The sequence below is a fragment of the Paramormyrops kingsleyae genome, chromosome 25 (genome assembly GCF_048594095.1).
Source record: "Paramormyrops kingsleyae isolate MSU_618 chromosome 25, PKINGS_0.4, whole genome shotgun sequence".
NCBI lineage: Eukaryota > Metazoa > Chordata > Actinopteri > Osteoglossiformes > Mormyridae > Paramormyrops > Paramormyrops kingsleyae.
In genome coordinates, this window is record NC_132821.1 from 2,827,125 (window position 1) to 2,850,885 (window position 23,761).

Sequence of the window (23,761 nt, forward strand, 5' to 3'; positions counted from 1 at the left end):
ACCTCTGACCTCTGACAGATAGACCCAAATAAAAATCATCAGTCTAATCAAACAGTCAGGTTCTGAGGATGAAAGTAATGTGTCATGAACCACTATACAAACATTTAGAATATCCGAATAGAATTTTACCTCTCAGTATTTACAGAAATGAAATAACATGAACTGTAAAGATAAATGTTTCAGAAATAATATGGAACACAGCATTCAAATATAACTGCTTTCAATGACTAAATGAAGATGACAAGCAATCACTCATCAACAAGGATAAACTTCCCTTTAAAAACAAGAAAACCTGATCAAAAGGGAGCATGTGCCTGACGCTGGCCTGGGTGAGAGTAGGAATGCTGAGCAGAGGGCCGGGTCAGCTATGGGGGGCAGGGTGCCAGAAGATGGTATGTATGCAGTATGGACACATAGAGTGCCTGTTAACAGTGCAAGTAGAGCATGACAGGTTTTCAGCCATGCATCAAGGTCAGGGTAACATAGTCTTAATCACACCTATATAACATAAAACAGTCACATGTATAACAAACAAAATATATCAAACAGGAAGATCTTGAAGATTTGAGGTATTATAGCTTTTCCTCCTTTTCTCCATCTTCTCCTTCACCTGTTTCTTGGCGGCCTCCTGATCCTTCTGGAAGAATTCTGTCTCTGCAAATTCATCTAAGGCCATTTCGGGGTTAGAGAGCCCCTCAGCAAAAAATGTTACGTTTGTAAACAAAAATCAGGTAACACTACTTAAGGCCATTGCTTTATTAATTCATAAACACATTCATAACAAATAATAATGCATCCATAAAGTATTATTTAAATGGCTATAAATATTTATCAATAGGCATAACAATTTATGGCCATGAGTATTATGCATTATGAATGCACTATAGATACCTTCATAATGCATTGTAATGGTTGGTATAAGCATTAAAGATGCTTTGTACTGTATTATATAGGTATCTACCATGCATTATAGATGAGAGCTTCATAAGGTAGTCATAATGCATGATGAACATGGCAATGTGTTATGCCATATATATATATATATATATATATATATATATATATATATATATATATACACACACACACACACACACACACCCCTGTTTATAATGCTTTATGAATGTGTTTTAAAATGACTAAAACAAAAACGGACTGACAAGATTTTTTTTAATGTTATAACATGAAAACTATAGACACGATTATAAAAAACGATCATGTCCATTCATTATTCATTTTACCACAAGCCATAGACACATAAGCTGTGCCACAAATTACCTACCAATCTCTTACCAAGTGAGCGATGCTAGCCAATTGGTGACACAAAATTACTGTCAGTATAAGATTATATCATATAACAAAATAAAATCCACACGCATTATCAAATAACTTTTATGTTAATTCATTATTATTATATTTTAATTCATTAAAGCTAACATGTATAAGAGACAAAAGTCGGTCAGTTATCTCTCATCAAACACGTGAAATAGTTAAGATCTTTAATGTTACCATATGCGACTGTTAAAATCTCGGAACAGCGCCACAAGGTCGTAGTGGCCAAAAATATATTACATCCGTAGTGGTTTAGCACTACCATAGAGAATGAATGGGAAACGGTTTAGGGCCGTTTAGCTAAACTATTCTCGCCGCCCGCGCGGGAGGCCCGGGTTCGATTCCCGACCAATGCACTAGTGGAGTTTTAAAACCTGTACGTACACTCAGCGCCGAACTCCAGCTAATTCAGCCTTATGTCTCGATATTTCCCATCAACTCCTGGCAAGCAGAGCCCTCGGGCTGGGTCGATTCACAGCCCCTCCGTAAAAACTACACAGAGGCATCTTGGCTTAACATGTCTGACCATCTTGTTGCCCATACTTGTGTCTGTGCACTTTCTCACATTATCCAAGCATGGGTGCAAGCAACAATGCATGGCATTGTGAACCTGACATCATTTCAAGCCATCAGCAGTGGCTCCCTCATTTGGCTCCTATAATGCTTGTCTGCCAGGACCATCAGCAGACTTGTTGGGACCGTAGCATTTGCGTCCGGCGTAGACACTCAAAGGCAGCGATGGTGCGAGTGCTTGCAGATTAGAGGCAAACAAAATGAAAGTGTCAGACATGATTATAAGAATACAGTTGTGCCACATTCTTCTGTGTCATGGTGAGCAAAAGACATGGAGGATGCATGCATTTCTCTTAGCTGACAATTCTGATGCAGCTTGACTGGCAGAGTATGCGTTTTCATATAGAATTGGCTCAAAGAGCATAGAAGTTCCTGAAAATAAATCCAACCCGCATTTGCAAAGACATGCTGGCTTTTGGTGTTATTTTCCACTTTCTGATGGAATGAGCTTTTTGCGGGGGAGATATTGGAAAAGTTCATGAAGGAGTCAAGTTCCCTGAAGCAGTACTTCCATTAGAAGAGCCCACAGTTCTTGCGCTCAAAGCATTTCAATTTTTCAGTTCAGCTGATCTTGAGAGTTGTGTGAAATGACCTGTCATCGCTGCGTGTTTGCTTAAGGAATATTTTCGAGCTTTCGATGAAAAACCTTCCCGGAGTACTTGCATTGGTGGTTCAGTGGTAGAATTCTCACCTGCCACGCGGGAGGCCCGGGTTCGATTCCCGGCCAATGCACTAGTGGTGTTTTAAAACCTGTACGTACACTCAGCGCCGAACTCCAGCTAATTTAGCCTTATGTCTCGATATTTCCCATCAACTCCTGGCAAGCAGAGCCCTCGGGCTGGGTCGATTCGCAGCCCCTCCGTAAAAACTACACAGAGGCATCTTGGCTTAACATGTCTGACCATCTTGTTGCCCATCCTTGTGTCTGTGCACTTTCTCACATTATCCAAGCATGGGTGCAAGCAACAATGCATGGCATTGTGAACCTGACATCATTTCAAGCCATCAGCAGTGGCTCCCTCATTTGGCTCCTATAATGCTTGTCTGCCAGGACCATCAGCAGACTTGTTGGGACCGTAGCATTTGCATCCGGCGTAGACACTCAAAGGCAGCGATGGTGCGAGTGCTTGCAGATTAGAGGCAAACAAAATGAAAGTGTCAGACATGATTATAAGAATACAGTTGTGCCACATTCTTCTGTGTCATGGTGAGCAAAAGACATGGAGGATGCATGCATTTCTCTTAGCTGACAATTCTGATGCAGCTTGACTGGCAGAGTATGCGTTTTCATATAGAATTGGCTCAAAGAGCATAGAAGTTCCTGAAAATAAATCCAACCCGCATTTGCAAAGACATGCTGGCTTTTGGTGTTATTTACCACTTTCTGATGGAATGAGCTTTTTGCGGGGGAGATATTGGAAAAGTTCATGAAGGAGTCAAGTTCCCTGAAGCAGTACTTCCATTAGAAGAGCCCACAGTTCTTGCGCTCAAAGCATTTCAATTTTTCAGTTCAGCTGATCTTGAGAGTTGTGTGAAATGACCTGTCATCGCTGCGTGTTTGCTTAAGGAATATTTTCGAGCTTTCGATGAAAAACCTTCCTGGAGTACTTGCATTGGTGGTTCAGTGGTAGAATTCTCGCCTGCCACGCGGGAGGCCCGGGTTCGATTCCCGGCCAATGCACTAGTGGTGTTTTAAAACCTGTACGTACACTCAGCGCCGAACTCCAGCTAATTCAGCCTTATGTCTCGATATTTCCCATCAACTCCTGGCAAGCAGAGCCCTCGGGCTGGGTCGATTCACAGCCCCTCCGTAAAAACTACACAGAGGCATCTTGGCTTAACATGTCTGACCATCTTGTTGCCCATCCTTGTGTCTATGCACTTTCTCACATTATCCAAGCATGAGTGCAAGCAACAATGCATGGCATTGTGAACCTGACATCATTTCAAGCCATCAGCAGTGGCTCCCTCATTTGGCTCCTATAATGCTTGTCTGCCAGGACCATCAGCAGACTTGTTGGGACCGTAGCATTTGCATCCGGCGTAGACACTCAAAGGCAGCGATGGTGCGAGTGCTTGCAGATTAGAGGCAAACAAAATGAAAGTGTCAGACATGATTATAAGAATACAGTTGTGCCACATTCTTCTGTGTCATGGTGAGCAAAAGACATGGAGGATGCATGCATTTCTCTTAGCTGACAATTCTGATGCAGCTTGACTGGCAGAGTATGCGTTTTCATATAGAATTGGCTCAAAGAGCATAGAAGTTCCTGAAAATAAATCCAACCCGCATTTGCAAAGACATGCTGGCTTTTGGTGTTATTTACCACTTTCTGATGGAATGAGATTTTTGCGGGGGAGATATTGGAAAAGTTCATGAAGGAGTCAAGTTCCCTGAAGCAGTACTTCCATTAGAAGAGCCCACAGTTCTTGCGCTCAAAGCATTTCAATTTTTCAGTTCAGCTGATCTTGAGAGTTGTGTGAAATGACCTGTCATCGCTGCGTGTTTGCTTAAGGAATATTTTCGAGCTTTCGATGAAAAACCTTCCCGGAGTACTTGCATTGGTGGTTCAGTGGTAGAATTCTCGCCTGCCACGCGGGAGGCCCGGGTTCGATTCCCGACCAATGCACTAGTGGAGTTTTAAAACCTGTACGTACACTCAGCGCCGAACTCCAGCTAATTCAGCCTTATGTCTCGATATTTCCCATCAACTCCTGGCAAGCAGAGCCCTCGGGCTGGGTCGATTCACAGCCCCTCCGTAAAAACTACACAGAGGCATCTTGGCTTAACATGTCTGACCATCTTGTTGCCCATCCTTGTGTCTGTGCACTTTCTCACATTATCCAAGCATGGGTGCAAGCAACAATGCATGGCATTGTGAACCTGACATCATTTCAAGCCATCAGCAGTGGCTCCCTCATTTGGCTCCTATAATGCTTGTCTGCCAGGACCATCAGCAGACTTGTTGGGACCGTAGCATTTGCATCCGGCGTAGACACTCAAAGGCAGCGATGGTGCGAGTGCTTGCAGATTAGAGGCAAACAAAATGAAAGTGTCAGACATGATTATAAGAATACAGTTGTGCCACATTCTTCTGTGTCATGGTGAGCAAAAGACATGGAGGATGCATGCATTTCTCTTAGCTGACAATTCTGATGCAGCTTGACTGGCAGAGTATGCGTTTTCATATAGAATTGGCTCAAAGAGCATAGAAGTTCCTGAAAATAAATCCAACCCGCATTTGCAAAGACATGCTGGCTTTTGGTGTTATTTACCACTTTCTGATGGAATGAGATTTTTGCGGGGGAGATATTGGAAAAGTTCATGAAGGAGTCAAGTTCCCTGAAGCAGTACTTCCATTAGAAGAGCCCACAGTTCTTGCGCTCAAAGCATTTCAATTTTTCAGTTCAGCTGATCTTGAGAGTTGTGTGAAATGACCTGTCATCGCTGCGTGTTTGCTTAAGGAATATTTTCGAGCTTTCGATGAAAAACCTTCCCGGAGTACTTGCATTGGTGGTTCAGTGGTAGAATTCTCGCCTGCCACGCGGGAGGCCCGGGTTCGATTCCCGGCCAATGCACTAGTGGTGTTTTAAAACCTGTACGTACACTCAGCGCCGAACTCCAGCTAATTCAGCCTTATGTCTCGATATTTCCCATCAACTCCTGGCAAGCAGAGCCCTCGGGCTGGGTCGATTCACAGCCCCTCCGTAAAAACTACACAGAGGCATCTTGGCTTAACATGTCTGACCATCTTGTTGCCCATCCTTGTGTCTGTGCACTTTCTCACATTATCCAAGCATGGGTGCAAGCAACAATGCATGGCATTGTGAACCTGACATCATTTCAAGCCATCAGCAGTGGCTCCCTCATTTGGCTCCTATAATGCTTGTCTGCCAGGACCATCAGCAGACTTGTTGGGACCGTAGCATTTGCATCCGGCGTAGACACTCAAAGGCAGCGATGGTGCGAGTGCTTGCAGATTAGAGGCAAACAAAATGAAAGTGTCAGACATGATTATAAGAATACAGTTGTGCCACATTCTTCTGTGTCATGGTGAGCAAAAGACATGGAGGATGCATGCATTTCTCTTTGCTGACAATTCTGATGCAGCTTGACTGGCAGAGTATACGTTTTCATATAGAATTGGCTCAAAGAGCATAGAAGTTCCTGAAAGTAAATCCAACCCGCATTTGCAAAGACATGCTGGCTTTTGGTGTTGTTTACCACTTTCTGATGGAATGAGCTTTTTGCGGGGGAGATATTGGAAAAGTTCATGAAGGAGTCAAGTTCCCTGAAGCAGTACTTCCATTAGAAGAGCCCACAGTTCATGCGCTCAAAGCATTTCAATTTTTCAGTTCAGCTGATCTTGAGAGTTGTGTGAAATGACCTGTCATCGCTGCGTGTTTGCTTAAGGAATATTTTCGAGCTTTCGATGAAAAACCTTCCCGGAGTACTTGCATTGGTGGTTCAGTGGTAGAATTCTCGCCTGCCACGCGGGAGGCCCGGGTTCGATTCCCGGCCAATGCACTAGTGGTGTTTTAAAACCTGTACGTACACTCAGCGCCGAACTCCAGCTAATTCAGCCTTATGTCTCGATATTTCCCATCAACTCCTGGCAAGCAGAGCCCTCGGGCTGGGTCGATTCGCAGCCCCTCCGTAAAAACTACACAGAGGCATCTTGGCTTAACATGTCTGCCCATCCTTGTGTCTGTGCACTTTCTCACATTATCCAAGCATGGGTGCAAGCAACAATGCATGGCATTGTGAACCTGACATCATTTCAAGCCATCAGCAGTGGCTCCCTCATTTGGCTCCTATAATGCTTGTCTGCCAGGACCATCAGCAGACTTGTTGGGACCGTAGCATTTGCATCCGGCGTAGACACTCAAAGGCAGCGATGGTGCGAGTGCTTGCAGATTAGAGGCAAACAAAATGAAAGTGTCAGACATGATTATAAGAATACAGTTGTGCCACATTCTTCTGTGTCATGGTGAGCAAAAGACATGGAGGATGCATGCATTTCTCTTAGCTGACAATTCTGATGCAGCTTGACTGGCAGAGTATGCGTTTTCATATAGAATTGGCTCAAAGAGCATAGAAGTTCCTGAAAATAAATCCAACCCGCATTTGCAAAGACATGCTGGCTTTTGGTGTTGTTTACCACTTTCTGATGGAATGAGCTTTTTGCGGGGGAGATATTGGAAAAGTTCATGAAGGAGTCAAGTTCCCTGAAGCAGTACTTCCATTAGAAGAGCCCACAGTTCTTGCGCTCAAAGCATTTCAATTTTTCAGTTCAGCTGATCTTGAGAGTTGTGTGAAATGACCTGTCATCGCTGCGTGTTTGCTTAAGGAATATTTTCGAGCTTTCGATGAAAAACCTTCCCGGAGTACTTGCATTGGTGGTTCAGTGGTAGAATTCTCGCCTGCCACGCGGGAGGCCCGGGTTCGATTCCCGGCCAATGCACTAGTGGTGTTTTAAAACCTGTACGTACACTCAGCGCCGAACTCCAGCTAATTCAGCCTTATGTCTCGATATTTCCCATCAACTCCTGGCAAGCAGAGCCCTCGGGCTGGGTCGATTCGCAGCCCCTCCGTAAAAACTACACAGAGGCATCTTGGCTTAACATGTCTGACCATCTTGTTGCCCATCCTTGTGTCTGTGCACTTTCTCACATTATCCAAGCATGGGTGCAAGCAACAATGCATGGCATTGTGAACCTGACATCATTTCAAGCCATCAGCAGTGGCTCCCTCATTTGGCTCCTATAATGCTTGTCTGCCAGGACCATCAGCAGACTTGTTGGGACCGTAGCATTTGCATCCGGCGTAGACACTCAAAGGCAGCGATGGTGCGAGTGCTTGCAGATTAGAGGCAAACAAAATGAAAGTGTCAGACATGATTATAAGAATACAGTTGTGCCACATTCTTCTGTGTCATGGTGAGCAAAAGACATGGAGGATGCATGCATTTCTCTTAGCTGACAATTCTGATGCAGCTTGACTGGCAGAGTATGCGTTTTCATATAGAATTGGCTCAAAGAGCATAGAAGTTCCTGAAAATAAATCCAACCCGCATTTGCAAAGACATGCTGGCTTTTGGTGTTGTTTACCACTTTCTGATGGAATGAGCTTTTTGCGGGGGAGATATTGGAAAAGTTCATGAAGGAGTCAAGTTCCCTGAAGCAGTACTTCCATTAGAAGAGCCCACAGTTCTTGCGCTCAAAGCATTTCAATTTTTCAGTTCAGCTGATCTTGAGAGTTGTGTGAAATGACCTGTCATCGCTGCGTGTTTGCTTAAGGAATATTTTCGAGCTTTCGATGAAAAACCTTCCCGGAGTACTTGCATTGGTGGTTCAGTGGTAGAATTCTCGCCTGCCACGCGGGAGGCCCGGGTTCGATTCCCGGCCAATGCACTAGTGGTGTTTTAAAACCTGTACGTACACTCAGCGCCGAACTCCAGCTAATTCAGCCTTATGTCTCGATATTTCCCATCAACTCCTGGCAAGCAGAGCCCTCGGGCTGGGTCGATTCGCAGCCCCTCCGTAAAAACTACACAGAGGCATCTTGGCTTAACATGTCTGACCATCTTGTTGCCCATCCTTGTGTCTGTGCACTTTCTCACATTATCCAAGCATGGGTGCAAGCAACAATGCATGGCATTGTGAACCTGACATCATTTCAAGCCATCAGCAGTGGCTCCCTCATTTGGCTCCTATAATGCTTGTCTGCCAGGACCATCAGCAGACTTGTTGGGACCGTAGCATTTGCATCCGGCGTAGACACTCAAAGGCAGCGATGGTGCGAGTGCTTGCAGATTAGAGGCAAACAAAATGAAAGTGTCAGACATGATTATAAGAATACAGTTGTGCCACATTCTTCTGTGTCATGGTGAGCAAAAGACATGGAGGATGCATGCATTTCTCTTAGCTGACAATTCTGATGCAGCTTGACTGGCAGAGTATAGGTTTTCATATAGAATTGGCTCAAAGAGCATAGAAGTTCCTGAAAATAAATCCAACCCGCATTTGCAAAGACATGCTGGCTTTTGGTGTTATTTACCACTTTCTGATGGAATGAGATTTTTGCGGGGGAGATATTGGAAAAGTTCATGAAGGAGTCAAGTTCCCTGAAGCAGTACTTCCATTAGAAGAGCCCACAGTTCTTGCGCTCAAAGCATTTCAATTTTTCAGTTCAGCTGATCTTGAGAGTTGTGTGAAATGACCTGTCATCGCTGCGTGTTTGCTTAAGGAATATTTTCGAGCTTTCGATGAAAAACCTTCCCGGAGTACTTGCATTGGTGGTTCAGTGGTAGAATTCTCGCCTGCCACGCGGGAGGCCCGGGTTCGATTCCCGGCCAATGCACTAGTGGTGTTTTAAAACCTGTACGTACACTCAGCGCCGAACTCCAGCTAATTCAGCCTTATGTCTCGATATTTCCCATCAACTCCTGGCAAGCAGAGCCCTCGGGCTGGGTCGATTCGCAGCCCCTCCGTAAAAACTACACAGAGGCATCTTGGCTTAACATGTCTGACCATCTTGTTGCCCATCCTTGTGTCTGTGCACTTTCTCACATTATCCAAGCATGGGTGCAAGCAACAATGCATGGCATTGTGAACCTGACATCATTTCAAGCCATCAGCAGTGGCTCCCTCATTTGGCTCCTATAATGCTTGTCTGCCAGGACCATCAGCAGACTTGTTGGGACCGTAGCATTTGCATCCGGCGTAGACACTCAAAGGCAGCGATGGTGCGAGTGCTTGCAGATTAGAGGCAAACAAAATGAAAGTGTCAGACATGATTATAAGAATACAGTTGTGCCACATTCTTCTGTGTCATGGTGAGCAAAAGACATGGAGGATGCATGCATTTCTCTTAGCTGACAATTCTGATGCAGCTTGACTGGCAGAGTATGCGTTTTCATATAGAATTGGCTCAAAGAGCATAGAAGTTCCTGAAAATAAATCCAACCCGCATTTGCAAAGACATGCTGGCTTTTGGTGTTGTTTACCACTTTCTGATGGAATGAGCTTTTTGCGGGGGAGATATTGGAAAAGTTCATGAAGGAGTCAAGTTCCCTGAAGCAGTACTTCCATTAGAAGAGCCCACAGTTCTTGCGCTCAAAGCATTTCAATTTTTCAGTTCAGCTGATCTTGAGAGTTGTGTGAAATGACGTGTCATCGCTGCGTGTTTGCTTAAGGAATATTTTCGAGCTTTCGATGAAAAACCTTCCCGGAGTACTTGCATTGGTGGTTCAGTGGTAGAATTCTCGCCTGCCACGCGGGAGGCCCGGGTTCGATTCCCGGCCAATGCACTAGTGGTGTTTTAAAACCTGTACGTACACTCAGCGCCGAACTCCAGCTAATTCAGCCTTATGTCTCGATATTTCCCATCAACTCCTGGCAAGCAGAGCCCTCGGGCTGGGTCGATTCGCAGCCCCTCCGTAAAAACTACACAGAGGCATCTTGGCTTAACATGTCTGACCATCTTGTTGCCCATCCTTGTGTCTGTGCACTTTCTCACATTATCCAAGCATGGGTGCAAGCAACAATGCATGGCATTGTGAACCTGACATCATTTCAAGCCATCAGCAGTGGCTCCCTCATTTGGCTCCTATAATGCTTGTCTGCCAGGACCATCAGCAGACTTGTTGGGACCGTAGCATTTGCATCCGGCGTAGACACTCAAAGGCAGCGATGGTGCGAGTGCTTGCAGATTAGAGGCAAACAAAATGAAAGTGTCAGACATGATTATAAGAATACAGTTGTGCCACATTCTTCTGTGTCATGGTGAGCAAAAGACATGGAGGATGCATGCATTTCTCTTAGCTGACAATTCTGATGCAGCTTGACTGGCAGAGTATAGGTTTTCATATAGAATTGGCTCAAAGAGCATAGAAGTTCCTGAAAATAAATCCAACCCGCATTTGCAAAGACATGCTGGCTTTTGGTGTTATTTACCACTTTCTGATGGAATGAGATTTTTGCGGGGGAGATATTGGAAAAGTTCATGAAGGAGTCAAGTTCCCTGAAGCAGTACTTCCATTAGAAGAGCCCACAGTTCTTGCGCTCAAAGCATTTCAATTTTTCAGTTCAGCTGATCTTGAGAGTTGTGTGAAATGACCTGTCATCGCTGCGTGTTTGCTTAAGGAATATTTTCGAGCTTTCGATGAAAAACCTTCCCGGAGTACTTGCATTGGTGGTTCAGTGGTAGAATTCTCGCCTGCCACGCGGGAGGCCCGGGTTCGATTCCCGGCCAATGCACTAGTGGTGTTTTAAAACCTGTACGTACACTCAGCGCCGAACTCCAGCTAATTCAGCCTTATGTCTCGATATTTCCCATCAACTCCTGGCAAGCAGAGCCCTCGGGCTGGGTCGATTCGCAGCCCCTCCGTAAAAACTACACAGAGGCATCTTGGCTTAACATGTCTGACCATCTTGTTGCCCATCCTTGTGTCTGTGCACTTTCTCACATTATCCAAGCATGGGTGCAAGCAACAATGCATGGCATTGTGAACCTGACATCATTTCAAGCCATCAGCAGTGGCTCCCTCATTTGGCTCCTATAATGCTTGTCTGCCAGGATCATCAGCAGACTTGTTGGGACCGTAGCATTTGCATCCGGCGTAGACACTCAAAGGCAGCGATGGTGCGAGTGCTTGCAGATTAGAGGCAAACAAAATGAAAGTGTCAGACATGATTATAAGAATACAGTTGTGCCACATTCTTCTGTGTCATGGTGAGCAAAAGACATGGAGGATGCATGCATTTCTCTTAGCTGACAATTCTGATGCAGCTTGACTGGCAGAGTATGCGTTTTCATATAGAATTGGCTCAAAGAGCATAGAAGTTCCTGAAAATAAATCCAACCCGCATTTGCAAAGACATGCTGGCTTTTGGTGTTGTTTACCACTTTCTGAAGGAATGAGCTTTTTGCGGGGGAGATATTGGAAAAGTTCATGAAGGAGTCAAGTTCCCTGAAGCAGTACTTCCATTAGAAGAGCCCACAGTTCTTGCGCTCAAAGCATTTCAATTTTTCAGTTCAGCTGATCTTGAGAGTTGTGTGAAATGACCTGTCATCGCTGCGTGTTTGCTTAAGGAATATTTTCGAGCTTTCGATGAAAAACCTTCCCGGAGTACTTGCATTGGTGGTTCAGTGGTAGAATTCTCGCCTGCCACGCGGGAGGCCCGGGTTCGATTCCCGGCCAATGCACTAGTGGTGTTTTAAAACCTGTACGTACACTCAGCGCCGAACTCCAGCTAATTCAGCCTTATGTCTCGATATTTCCCATCAACTCCTGGCAAGCAGAGCCCTCGGGCTGGGTCGATTCGCAGCCCCTCCGTAAAAACTACACAGAGGCATCTTGGCTTAACATGTCTGACCATCTTGTTGCCCATCCTTGTGTCTGTGCACTTTCTCACATTATCCAAGCATGGGTGCAAGCAACAATGCATGGCATTGTGAACCTGACATCATTTCAAGCCATCAGCAGTGGCTCCCTCATTTGGCTCCTATAATGCTTGTCTGCCAGGACCATCAGCAGACTTGTTGGGACCGTAGCATTTGCATCCGGCGTAGACACTCAAAGGCAGCGATGGTGCGAGTGCTTGCAGATTAGAGGCAAACAAAATGAAAGTGTCAGACATGATTATAAGAATACAGTTGTGCCACATTCTTCTGTGTCATGGTGAGCAAAAGACATGGAGGATGCATGCATTTCTCTTAGCTGACAATTCTGATGCAGCTTGACTGGCAGAGTATAGGTTTTCATATAGAATTGGCTCAAAGAGCATAGAAGTTCCTGAAAATAAATCCAACCCGCATTTGCAAAGACATGCTGGCTTTTGGTGTTATTTACCACTTTCTGATGGAATGAGATTTTTGCGGGGGAGATATTGGAAAAGTTCATGAAGGAGTCAAGTTCCCTGAAGCAGTACTTCCATTAGAAGAGCCCACAGTTCTTGCGCTCAAAGCATTTCAATTTTTCAGTTCAGCTGATCTTGAGAGTTGTGTGAAATGACCTGTCATCGCTGCGTGTTTGCTTAAGGAATATTTTCGAGCTTTCGATGAAAAACCTTCCCGGAGTACTTGCATTGGTGGTTCAGTGGTAGAATTCTCGCCTGCCACACGGGAGGCCCGGGTTCGATTCCCGGCCAATGCACTAGTGGTGTTTTAAAACCTGTACGTACACTCAGCGCCGAACTCCAGCTAATTCAGCCTTATGTCTCGATATTTCCCATCAACTCCTGGCAAGCAGAGCCCTCGGGCTGGGTCGATTCGCAGCCCCTCCGTAAAAACTACACAGAGGCATCTTGGCTTAACATGTCTGACCATCTTGTTGCCCATCCTTGTGTCTGTGCACTTTCTCACATTATCCAAGCATGGGTGCAAGCAACAATGCATGGCATTGTGAACCTGACATCATTTCAAGCCATCAGCAGTGGCTCCCTCATTTGGCTCCTATAATGCTTGTCTGCCAGGACCATCAGCAGACTTGTTGGGACCGTAGCATTTGCATCCGGCGTAGACACTCAAAGGCAGCGATGGTGCGAGTGCTTGCAGATTAGAGGCAAACAAAATGAAAGTGTCAGACATGATTATAAGAATACAGTTGTGCCACATTCTTCTGTGTCATGGTGAGCAAAAGACATGGAGGATGCATGCATTTCTCTTAGCTGACAATTCTGATGCAGCTTGACTGGCAGAGTATAGGTTTTCATATAGAATTGGCTCAAAGAGCATAGAAGTTCCTGAAAATAAATCCAACCCGCATTTGCAAAGACATGCTGGCTTTTGGTGTTATTTACCACTTTCTGATGGAATGAGATTTTTGCGGGGGAGATATTGGAAAAGTTCATGAAGGAGTCAAGTTCCCTGAAGCAGTACTTCCATTAGAAGAGCCCACAGTTCTTGCGCTCAAAGCATTTCAATTTTTCAGTTCAGCTGATCTTGAGAGTTGTGTGAAATGACCTGTCATCGCTGCGTGTTTGCTTAAGGAATATTTTCGAGCTTTCGATGAAAAACCTTCCCGGAGTACTTGCATTGGTGGTTCAGTGGTAGAATTCTCGCCTGCCACGCGGGAGGCCCGGGTTCGATTCCCGGCCAATGCACTAGTGGTGTTTTAAAACCTGTACGTACACTCAGCGCCGAACTCCAGCTAATTCAGCCTTATGTCTCGATATTTCCCATCAACTCCTGGCAAGCAGAGCCCTCGGGCTGGGTCGATTCGCAGCCCCTCCGTAAAAACTACACAGAGGCATCTTGGCTTAACATGTCTGACCATCTTGTTGCCCATCCTTGTGTCTGTGCACTTTCTCACATTATCCAAGCATGGGTGCAAGCAACAATGCATGGCATTGTGAACCTGACATCATTTCAAGCCATCAGCAGTGGCTCCCTCATTTGGCTCCTATAATGCTTGTCTGCCAGGACCATCAGCAGACTTGTTGGGACCGTAGCATTTGCATCCGGCGTAGACACTCAAAGGCAGCGATGGTGCGAGTGCTTGCAGATTAGAGGCAAACAAAATGAAAGTGTCAGACATGATTATAAGAATACAGTTGTGCCACATTCTTCTGTGTCATGGTGAGCAAAAGACATGGAGGATGCATGCATTTCTCTTAGCTGACAATTCTGATGCAGCTTGACTGGCAGAGTATAGGTTTTCATATAGAATTGGCTCAAAGAGCATAGAAGTTCCTGAAAATAAATCCAACCCGCATTTGCAAAGACATGCTGGCTTTTGGTGTTATTTACCACTTTCTGATGGAATGAGATTTTTGCGGGGGAGATATTGGAAAAGTTCATGAAGGAGTCAAGTTCCCTGAAGCAGTACTTCCATTAGAAGAGCCCACAGTTCTTGCGCTCAAAGCATTTCAATTTTTCAGTTCAGCTGATCTTGAGAGTTGTGTGAAATGACCTGTCATCGCTGCGTGTTTGCTTAAGGAATATTTTCGAGCTTTCGATGAAAAACCTTCCCGGAGTACTTGCATTGGTGGTTCAGTGGTAGAATTCTCGCCTGCCACGCGGGAGGCCCGGGTTCGATTCCCGGCCAATGCACTAGTGGTGTTTTAAAACCTGTACGTACACTCAGCGCCGAACTCCAGCTAATTCAGCCTTATGTCTCGATATTTCCCATCAACTCCTGGCAAGCAGAGCCCTCGGGCTGGGTCGATTCGCAGCCCCTCCGTAAAAACTACACAGAGGCATCTTGGCTTAACATGTCTGACCATCTTGTTGCCCATCCTTGTGTCTGTGCACTTTCTCACATTATCCAAGCATGGGTGCAAGCAACAATGCATGGCATTGTGAACCTGACATCATTTCAAGCCATCAGCAGTGGCTCCCTCATTTGGCTCCTATAATGCTTGTCTGCCAGGACCATCAGCAGACTTGTTGGGACCGTAGCATTTGCATCCGGCGTAGACACTCAAAGGCAGCGATGGTGCGAGTGCTTGCAGATTAGAGGCAAACAAAATGAAAGTGTCAGACATGATTATAAGAATACAGTTGTGCCACATTCTTCTGTGTCATGGTGAGCAAAAGACATGGAGGATGCATGCATTTCTCTTAGCTGACAATTCTGATGCAGCTTGACTGGCAGAGTATACGTTTTCATATAGAATTGGCTCAAAGAGCATAGAAGTTCCTGAAAATAAATCCAACCCGCATTTGCAAAGACATGCTGGCTTTTGGTGTTATTTACCACTTTCTGATGGAATGAGCTTTTTGCGGGGGAGATATTGGAAAAGTTCATGAAGGAGTCAAGTTCCCTGAAGCAGTACTTCCATTAGAAGAGCCCACAGTTCATGCGCTCAAAGCATTTCAATTTTTCAGTTCAGCTGATCTTGAGAGTTGTGTGAAATGACCTGTCATCGCTGCGTGTTTGCTTAAGGAATATTTTCGAGCTTTCGATGAAAAACCTTCCCGGAGTACTTGCATTGGTGGTTCAGTGGTAGAATTCTCGCCTGCCACGCGGGAGGCCCGGGTTCGATTCCCGGCCAATGCACTAGTGGTGTTTTAAAACCTGTACGTACACTCAGCGCCGAACTCCAGCTAATTCAGCCTTATGTCTCGATATTTCCCATCAACTCCTGGCAAGCAGAGCCCTCGGGCTGGGTCGATTCGCAGCCCCTCCGTAAAAACTACACAGAGGCATCTTGGCTTAACATGTCTGACCATCTTGTTGCCCATCCTTGTGTCTGTGCACTTTCTCACATTATCCAAGCATGGGTGCAAGCAACAATGCATGGCATTGTGAACCTGACATCATTTCAAGCCATCAGCAGTGGCTCCCTCATTTGGCTCCTATAATGCTTGTCTGCCAGGACCATCAGCAGACTTGTTGGGACCGTAGCATTTGCATCCGGCGTAGACACTCAAAGGCAGCGATGGTGCGAGTGCTTGCAGATTAGAGGCAAACAAAATGAAAGTGTCAGACATGATTATAAGAATACAGTTGTGCCACATTCTTCTGTGTCATGGTGAGCAAAAGACATGGAGGATGCATGCATTTCTCTTTGCTGACAATTCTGATGCAGCTTGACTGGCAGAGTATACGTTTTCATATAGAATTGGCTCAAAGAGCATAGAAGTTCCTGAAAATAAATCCAACCCGCATTTGCAAAGACATGCTGGCTTTTGGTGTTGTTTACCACTTTCTGATGGAATGAGCTTTTTGCGGGGGAGATATTGGAAAAGTTCATGAAGGAGTCAAGTTCCCTGAAGCAGTACTTCCATTAGAAGAGCCCACAGTTCTTGCGCTCAAAGCATTTCAATTTTTCAGTTCAGCTGATCTTGAGAGTTGTGTGAAATGACCTGTCATCGCTGCGTGTTTGCTTAAGGAATATTTTCGAGCTTTCGATGAAAAACCTTCCCGGAGTACTTGCATTGGTGGTTCAGTGGTAGAATTCTCGCCTGCCACGCGGGAGGCCCGGGTTCGATTCCCGGCCAATGCACTAGTGGTGTTTTAAAACCTGTACGTACACTCAGCGCCGAACTCCAGCTAATTCAGCCTTATGTCTCGATATTTCCCATCAACTCCTGGCAAGCAGAGCCCTCGGGCTGGGTCGATTCGCAGCCCCTCCGTAAAAACTACACAGAGGCATCTTGGCTTAACATGTCTGACCATCTTGTTGCCCATCCTTGTGTCTGTGCACTTTCTCACATTATCCAAGCATGGGTGCAAGCAACAATGCATGGCATTGTGAACCTGACATCATTTCAAGCCATCAGCAGTGGCTCCCTCATTTGGCTCCTATAATGCTTGTCTGCCAGGACCATCAGCAGACTTGTTGGGACCGTAGCATTTGCATCCGGCGTAGACACTCAAAGGCAGCGATGGTGCGAGTGCTTGCAGATTAGAGGCAAACAAAATGAAAGTGTCAGACATGATTATAAGAATACAGTTGTGCCACATTCTTCTGTGTCATGGTGAGCAAAAGACATGGAGGATGCATGCATTTCTCTTTGCTGACAATTCTGATGCAGCTTGACTGGCAGAGTATACGTTTTCATATAGAATTGGCTCAAAGAGCATAGAAGTTCCTGAAAATAAATCCAACCCGCATTTGCAAAGACATGCTGGCTTTTGGTGTTGTTTACCACTTTCTGATGGAATGAGCTTTTTGCGGGGGAGATATTGGAAAAGTTCATGAAGGAGTCAAGTTCCCTGAAGCAGTACTTCCATTAGAAGAGCCCACAGTTCTTGCGCTCAAAGCATTTCAATTTTTCAGTTCAGCTGATCTTGAGAGTTGTGTGAAATGACCTGTCATCGCTGCGTGTTTGCTTAAGGAATATTTTCGAGCTTTCGATGAAAAACCTTCCCGGAGTACTTGCATTGGTGGTTCAGTGGTAGAATTCTCGCCTGCCACGCGGGAGGCCCGGGTTCGATTCCCGGCCAATGCACTAGTGGTGTTTTAAAACCTGTACGTACACTCAGCGCCGAACTCCAGCTAATTCAGCCTTATGTCTCGATATTTCCCATCAACTCCTGGCAAGCAGAGCCCTCGGGCTGGGTCGATTCGCAGCCCCTCCGTAAAAACTACACAGAGGCATCTTGGCTTAACATGTCTGACCATCTTGTTGCCCATCCTTGTGTCTGTGCACTTTCTCACATTATCCAAGCATGGGTGCAAGCAACAATGCATGGCATTGTGAACCTGACATCATTTCAAGCCATCAGCAGTGGCTCCCTCATTTGGCTCCTATAATGCTTGTCTGCCAGGACCATCAGCAGACTTGTTGGGACCGTAGCATTTGCATCCGGCGTAGACACTCAAAGGCAGCGATGGTGCGAGTGCTTGCAGATTAGAGGCAAACAAAATGAAAGTGTCAGACATGATTATAAGAATACAGTTGTGCCACATTCTTCTGTGTCATGGTGAGCAAAAGACATGGAGGATGCATGCATTTCTCTTTGCTGACAATTCTGATGCAGCTTGACTGGCAGAGTATACGTTTTCATATAGAATTGGCTCAAAGAGCATAGAAGTTCCTGAAAATAAATCCAACCCGCATTTGCAAAGACATGCTGGCTTTTGGTGTTGTTTACCACTTTCTGATGGAATGAGCTTTTTGCGGGGGAGATATTGGAAAAGTTCATGAAGGAGTCAAGTTCCCTGAAGCAGTACTTCCATTAGAAGAGCCCACAGTTCTTGCGCTCAAAGCATTTCAATTTTTCAGTTCAGCTGATCTTGAGAGTTGTGTGAAATGACCTGTCATCGCTGCGTGTTTGCTTAAGGAATATTTTCGAGCTTTCGATGAAAAACCTTCCCGGAGTACTTGCATTGGTGGTTCAGTGGTAGAATTCTCGCCTGCCACGCGGGAGGCCCGGGTTCGATTCCCGGCCAATGCACTAGTGGTGTTTTAAAACCTGTACGTACACTCAGCGCCGAACTCCAGCTAATTCAGCCTTATGTCTCGATATTTCCCATCAACTCCTGGCAAGCAGAGCCCTCGGGCTGGGTCGATTCGCAGCCCCTCCGTAAAAACTACACAGAGGCATCTTGGCTTAACATGTCTGACCATCTTGTTGCCCATCCTTGTGTCTGTGCACTTTCTCACATTATCCAAGCATGGGTGCAAGCAACAATGCATGGCATTGTGAACCTGACATCATTTCAAGCCATCAGCAGTGGCTCCCTCATTTGGCTCCTATAATGCTTGTCTGCCAGGACCATCAGCAGACTTGTTGGGACCGTAGCATTTGCATCCGGCGTAGACACTCAAAGGCAGCGATGGTGCGAGTGCTTGCAGATTAGAGGCAAACAAAATGAAAGTGTCAGACATGATTATAAGAATACAGTTGTGCCACATTCTTCTGTGTCATGGTGAGCAAAAGACATGGAGGATGCATGCATTTCTCTTTGCTGACAATTCTGATGCAGCTTGACTGGCAGAGTATACGTTTTCATATAGAATTGGCTCAAAGAGCATAGAAGTTCCTGAAAATAAATCCAACCCGCATTTGCAAAGACATGCTGGCTTTTGGTGTTGTTTACCACTTTCTGATGGAATGAGCTTTTTGCGGGGGAGATATTGGAAAAGTTCATGAAGGAGTCAAGTTCCCTGAAGCAGTACTTCCATTAGAAGAGCCCACAGTTCTTGCGCTCAAAGCATTTCAATTTTTCAGTTCAGCTGATCTTGAGAGTTGTGTGAAATGACCTGTCATCGCTGCGTGTTTGCTTAAGGAATATTTTCGAGCTTTCGATGAAAAACCTTCCCGGAGTACTTGCATTGGTGGTTCAGTGGTAGAATTCTCGCCTGCCACGCGGGAGGCCCGGGTTCGATTCCCGGCCAATGCACTAGTGGTGTTTTAAAACCTGTACGTACACTCAGCGCCGAACTCCAGCTAATTCAGCCTTATGTCTCGATATTTCCCATCAACTCCTGGCAAGCAGAGCCCTCGGGCTGGGTCGATTCGCAGCCCCTCCGTAAAAACTACACAGAGGCATCTTGGCTTAACATGTCTGACCATCTTGTTGCCCATCCTTGTGTCTGTGCACTTTCTCACATTATCCAAGCATGGGTGCAAGCAACAATGCATGGCATTGTGAACCTGACATCATTTCAAGCCATCAGCAGTGGCTCCCTCATTTGGCTCCTATAATGCTTGTCTGCCAGGACCATCAGCAGACTTGTTGGGACCGTAGCATTTGCATCCGGCGTAGACACTCAAAGGCAGCGATGGTGCGAGTGCTTGCAGATTAGAGGCAAACAAAATGAAAGTGTCAGACATGATTATAAGAATACAGTTGTGCCACATTCTTCTGTGTCATGGTGAGCAAAAGACATGGAGGATGCATGCATTTCTCTTAGCTGACAATTCTGATGCAGCTTGACTGGCAGAGTATACGTTTTCATATAGAATTGGCTCAAAGAGCATAGAAGTTCCTGAAAATAAATCCAACCCGCATTTGCAAAGACATGCTGGCTTTTGGTGTTGTTTACCACTTTCTGATGGAATGAGCTTTTTGCGGGGGAGATATTGGAAAAGTTCATGAAGGAGTCAAGTTCCCTGAAGCAGTACTTCCATTAGAAGAGCCCACAGTTCTTGCGCTCAAAGCATTTCAATTTTTCAGTTCAGCTGATCTTGAGAGTTGTGTGAAATGACCTGTCATCGCTGCGTGTTTGCTTAAGGAATATTTTCGAGCTTTCGATGAAAAACCTTCCCGGAGTACTTGCATTGGTGGTTCAGTGGTAGAATTCTCGCCTGCCACGCGGGAGGCCCGGGTTCGATTCCCGGCCAATGCACTAGTGGTGTTTTAAAACCTGTACGTACACTCAGCGCCGAACTCCAGCTAATTCAGCCTTATGTCTCGATATTTCCCATCAACTCCTGGCAAGCAGAGCCCTCGGGCTGGGTCGATTCGCAGCCCCTCCGTAAAAACTACACAGAGGCATCTTGGCTTAACATGTCTGACCATCTTGTTGCCCATCCTTGTGTCTGTGCACTTTCTCACATTATCCAAGCATGGGTGCAAGCAACAATGCATGGCATTGTGAACCTGACATCATTTCAAGCCATCAGCAGTGGCTCCCTCATTTGGCTCCTATAATGCTTGTCTGCCAGGACCATCAGCAGACTTGTTGGGACCGTAGCATTTGCATCCGGCGTAGACACTCAAAGGCAGCGATGGTGCGAGTGCTTGCAGATTAGAGGCAAACAAAATGAAAGTGTCAGACATGATTATAAGAATACAGTTGTGCCACATTCTTCTGTGTCATGGTGAGCAAAAGACATGGAGGATGCATGCATTTCTCTTAGCTGACAATTCTGATGCAGCTTGACTGGCAGAGTATACGTTTTCATATAGAATTGGCTCAAAGAGCATAGAAGTTCCTGAAAATAAATCCAACCCGCATTTGCAAAGACATGCTGGCTTTTGGTGTTATTTACCACTTTCTGATGGAATGAGCTTTTTGCGGGGGAGATATTGGAAAAGTTCATGAAGGAGTCAAGTTCCCTGAAGCAGTACTTCCATTAGAAGAGCCCACAGTTCTTGCGCTCAAAGCATTTCAATTTTTCAGTTCAGCTGATCTTGAGAGTTGTGTGAAATGACCTGTCATCGCTGCGTGTTTGCTTAAGGAATATTTTCGAGCTTTCGATGAAAAACCTTCCCGGAGTACTTGCATTGGTGGTTCAGTGGTAGAATTCTCGCCTGCCACGCGGGAGGCCCGCGTTCGATTCCCGGCCAATGCACTAGTGGTGTTTTAAAACCTGTATGTACACTCAGCGCCGAACTCCAGCTAATTCAGCCTTATGTCTCGATATTTCCCATCAACTCCTGGCAAGCAGAGCCCTCGGGCTGGGTCGATTCGCAGCCCCTCCGTAAAAACTACACAGAGGCATCTTGGCTTAACATGTCTGACCATCTTGTTGCCCATCCTTGTGTCTGTGCACTTTCTCACATTATCCAAGCATGGTTGCAAGCAACAATGCATGGCATTGTGAACCTGACATCATTTCAAGCCATCAGCAGTGGCTCCCTCATTTGGCTCCTATAATGCTTGTCTGCCAGGACCATCAGCAGACTTGTTGGGACCGTAGCATTTGCATCCGGCGTAGACACTCAAAGGCAGCGATGGTGCGAGTGCTTGCAGATTAGAGGCAAACAAAATGAAAGTGTCAGACATGATTATAAGAATACAGTTGTGCCACATTCTTCTGTGTCATGGTGAGCAAAAGACATGGAGGATGCATGCATTTCTCTTAGCTGACAATTCTGATGCAGCTTGACTGGCAGAGTATGCGTTTTCATATAGAATTGGCTCAAAGAGCATAGAAGTTCCTGAAAATAAATCCAACCCGCATTTGCAAAGACATGCTGGCTTTTGGTGTTATTTACCACTTTCTGATGGAATGAGCTTTTTGCGGGGGAGATATTGGAAAAGTTCATGAAGGAGTCAAGTTCCCTGAAGCAGTACTTCCATTAGAAGAGCCCACAGTTCTTGCGCTCAAAGCATTTCAATTTTTCAGTTCAGCTGATCTTGAGAGTTGTGTGAAATGACCTGTCATCGCTGCGTGTTTGCTTAAGGAATATTTTCGAGCTTTCGATGAAAAACCTTCCCGGAGTACTTGCATTGGTGGTTCAGTGGTAGAATTCTCGCCTGCCACGCGGGAGGCCCGGGTTCGATTCCCGGCCAATGCACTAGTGGTGTTTTAAAACCTGTACGTACACTCAGCGCCGAACTCCAGCTAATTCAGCCTTATGTCTCGATATTTCCCATCAACTCCTGGCAAGCAGAGCCCTCGGGCTGGGTCGATTCGCAGCCCCTCCGTAAAAACTACACAGAGGCATCTTGGCTTAACATGTCTGACCATCTTGTTGCCCATCCTTGTGTCTGTGCACTTTCTCACATTATCCAAGCATGGGTGCAAGCAACAATGCATGGCATTGTGAACCTGACATCATTTCAAGCCATCAGCAGTGGCTCCCTCATTTGGCTCCTATAATGCTTGTCTGCCAGGACCATCAGCAGACTTGTTGGGACCGTAGCATTTGCATCCGGCGTAGACACTCAAAGGCAGCGATGGTGCGAGTGCTTGCAGATTAGAGGCAAACAAAATGAAAGTGTCAGACATGATTATAAGAATACAGTTGTGCCACATTCTTCTGTGTCATGGTGAGCAAAAGACATGGAGGATGCATGCATTTCTCTTAGCTGACAATTCTGATGCAGCTTGACTGGCAGAGTATGCGTTTTCATATAGAATTGGCTCAAAGAGCATAGAAGTTCCTGAAAATAAATTCAACCCGCATTTGCAAAGACATGCTGGCTTTTGGTGTTATTTACCACTTTCTGATGGAATGAGCTTTTTGCGGGGGAGATATTGGAAAAGTTCATGAAGGAGTCAAGTTCCCTGAAGCAGTACTTCCATTAGAAGAGCCCACAGTTCTTGCGCTCAAAGCATTTCAATTTTTCAGTTCAGCTGATCTTGAGAGTTGTGTGAAATGACCTGTCATCGCTGCGTGTTTGCTTAAGGAATATTTTCGAGCTTTCGATGAAAAACCTTCCCGGAGTACTTGCATTGGTGGTTCAGTGGTAGAATTCTCGCCTGCCACGCGGGAGGCTCGGGTTCGATTCCCGGCCAATGCACTAGTGGTGTTTTAAAACCTGTACGTACACTCAGCGCCGAACTCCAGCTAATTCAGCCTTATGTCTCGATATTTCCCATCAACTCCTGGCAAGCAGAGCCCTCGGGCTGGGTCGATTCGCAGCCCCTCCGTAAAAACTACACAGAGGCATCTTGGCTTAACATGTCTGACCATCTTGTTGCCCATCCTTGTGTCTGTGCACTTTCTCACATTATCCAAGCATGGTTGCAAGCAACAATGCATGGCATTGTGAACCTGA

General features: G+C 45.7%; 18 non-coding genes across 18 annotated transcripts; all 18 read left to right on the forward strand.

The window, feature by feature from the left end:
- Positions 1-3,515: 3,515 nt before the first annotated feature.
- On the forward strand, positions 3,516-3,586 carry trnag-gcc (transfer RNA glycine (anticodon GCC)). The gene has a single exon. It is a non-coding gene; the product is annotated as a tRNA-Gly (tRNA).
- Positions 3,587-5,413: 1,827 nt separating this feature from the next.
- On the forward strand, positions 5,414-5,484 carry trnag-gcc (transfer RNA glycine (anticodon GCC)). Its single transcript has one exon. It is a non-coding gene; the product is annotated as a tRNA-Gly (tRNA).
- Positions 5,485-6,362: 878 nt separating this feature from the next.
- On the forward strand, positions 6,363-6,433 carry trnag-gcc (transfer RNA glycine (anticodon GCC)). The gene has a single exon. It is a non-coding gene; the product is annotated as a tRNA-Gly (tRNA).
- An 866-nt stretch (positions 6,434-7,299) lies between these two features.
- Positions 7,300-7,370, forward strand: trnag-gcc (transfer RNA glycine (anticodon GCC)). Its single transcript has one exon. It is a non-coding gene; the product is annotated as a tRNA-Gly (tRNA).
- An 878-nt stretch (positions 7,371-8,248) lies between these two features.
- trnag-gcc (transfer RNA glycine (anticodon GCC)) lies at positions 8,249-8,319 on the forward strand. Its single transcript has one exon. It is a non-coding gene; the product is annotated as a tRNA-Gly (tRNA).
- Positions 8,320-9,197: 878 nt separating this feature from the next.
- Positions 9,198-9,268, forward strand: trnag-gcc (transfer RNA glycine (anticodon GCC)). The gene has a single exon. It is a non-coding gene; the product is annotated as a tRNA-Gly (tRNA).
- Positions 9,269-10,146: 878 nt separating this feature from the next.
- Positions 10,147-10,217, forward strand: trnag-gcc (transfer RNA glycine (anticodon GCC)). Its single transcript has one exon. It is a non-coding gene; the product is annotated as a tRNA-Gly (tRNA).
- Positions 10,218-11,095: 878 nt separating this feature from the next.
- On the forward strand, positions 11,096-11,166 carry trnag-gcc (transfer RNA glycine (anticodon GCC)). Its single transcript has one exon. It is a non-coding gene; the product is annotated as a tRNA-Gly (tRNA).
- Positions 11,167-12,044: 878 nt separating this feature from the next.
- trnag-gcc (transfer RNA glycine (anticodon GCC)) lies at positions 12,045-12,115 on the forward strand. Its single transcript has one exon. It is a non-coding gene; the product is annotated as a tRNA-Gly (tRNA).
- A 1,827-nt stretch (positions 12,116-13,942) lies between these two features.
- On the forward strand, positions 13,943-14,013 carry trnag-gcc (transfer RNA glycine (anticodon GCC)). The gene has a single exon. It is a non-coding gene; the product is annotated as a tRNA-Gly (tRNA).
- Positions 14,014-14,891: 878 nt separating this feature from the next.
- trnag-gcc (transfer RNA glycine (anticodon GCC)) lies at positions 14,892-14,962 on the forward strand. The gene has a single exon. It is a non-coding gene; the product is annotated as a tRNA-Gly (tRNA).
- An 878-nt stretch (positions 14,963-15,840) lies between these two features.
- On the forward strand, positions 15,841-15,911 carry trnag-gcc (transfer RNA glycine (anticodon GCC)). Its single transcript has one exon. It is a non-coding gene; the product is annotated as a tRNA-Gly (tRNA).
- Positions 15,912-16,789: 878 nt separating this feature from the next.
- Positions 16,790-16,860, forward strand: trnag-gcc (transfer RNA glycine (anticodon GCC)). The gene has a single exon. It is a non-coding gene; the product is annotated as a tRNA-Gly (tRNA).
- An 878-nt stretch (positions 16,861-17,738) lies between these two features.
- Positions 17,739-17,809, forward strand: trnag-gcc (transfer RNA glycine (anticodon GCC)). Its single transcript has one exon. It is a non-coding gene; the product is annotated as a tRNA-Gly (tRNA).
- Positions 17,810-18,687: 878 nt separating this feature from the next.
- On the forward strand, positions 18,688-18,758 carry trnag-gcc (transfer RNA glycine (anticodon GCC)). Its single transcript has one exon. It is a non-coding gene; the product is annotated as a tRNA-Gly (tRNA).
- An 878-nt stretch (positions 18,759-19,636) lies between these two features.
- On the forward strand, positions 19,637-19,707 carry trnag-gcc (transfer RNA glycine (anticodon GCC)). Its single transcript has one exon. It is a non-coding gene; the product is annotated as a tRNA-Gly (tRNA).
- An 878-nt stretch (positions 19,708-20,585) lies between these two features.
- trnag-gcc (transfer RNA glycine (anticodon GCC)) lies at positions 20,586-20,656 on the forward strand. The gene has a single exon. It is a non-coding gene; the product is annotated as a tRNA-Gly (tRNA).
- Positions 20,657-22,483: 1,827 nt separating this feature from the next.
- On the forward strand, positions 22,484-22,554 carry trnag-gcc (transfer RNA glycine (anticodon GCC)). The gene has a single exon. It is a non-coding gene; the product is annotated as a tRNA-Gly (tRNA).
- Positions 22,555-23,761: the final 1,207 nt, after the last annotated feature.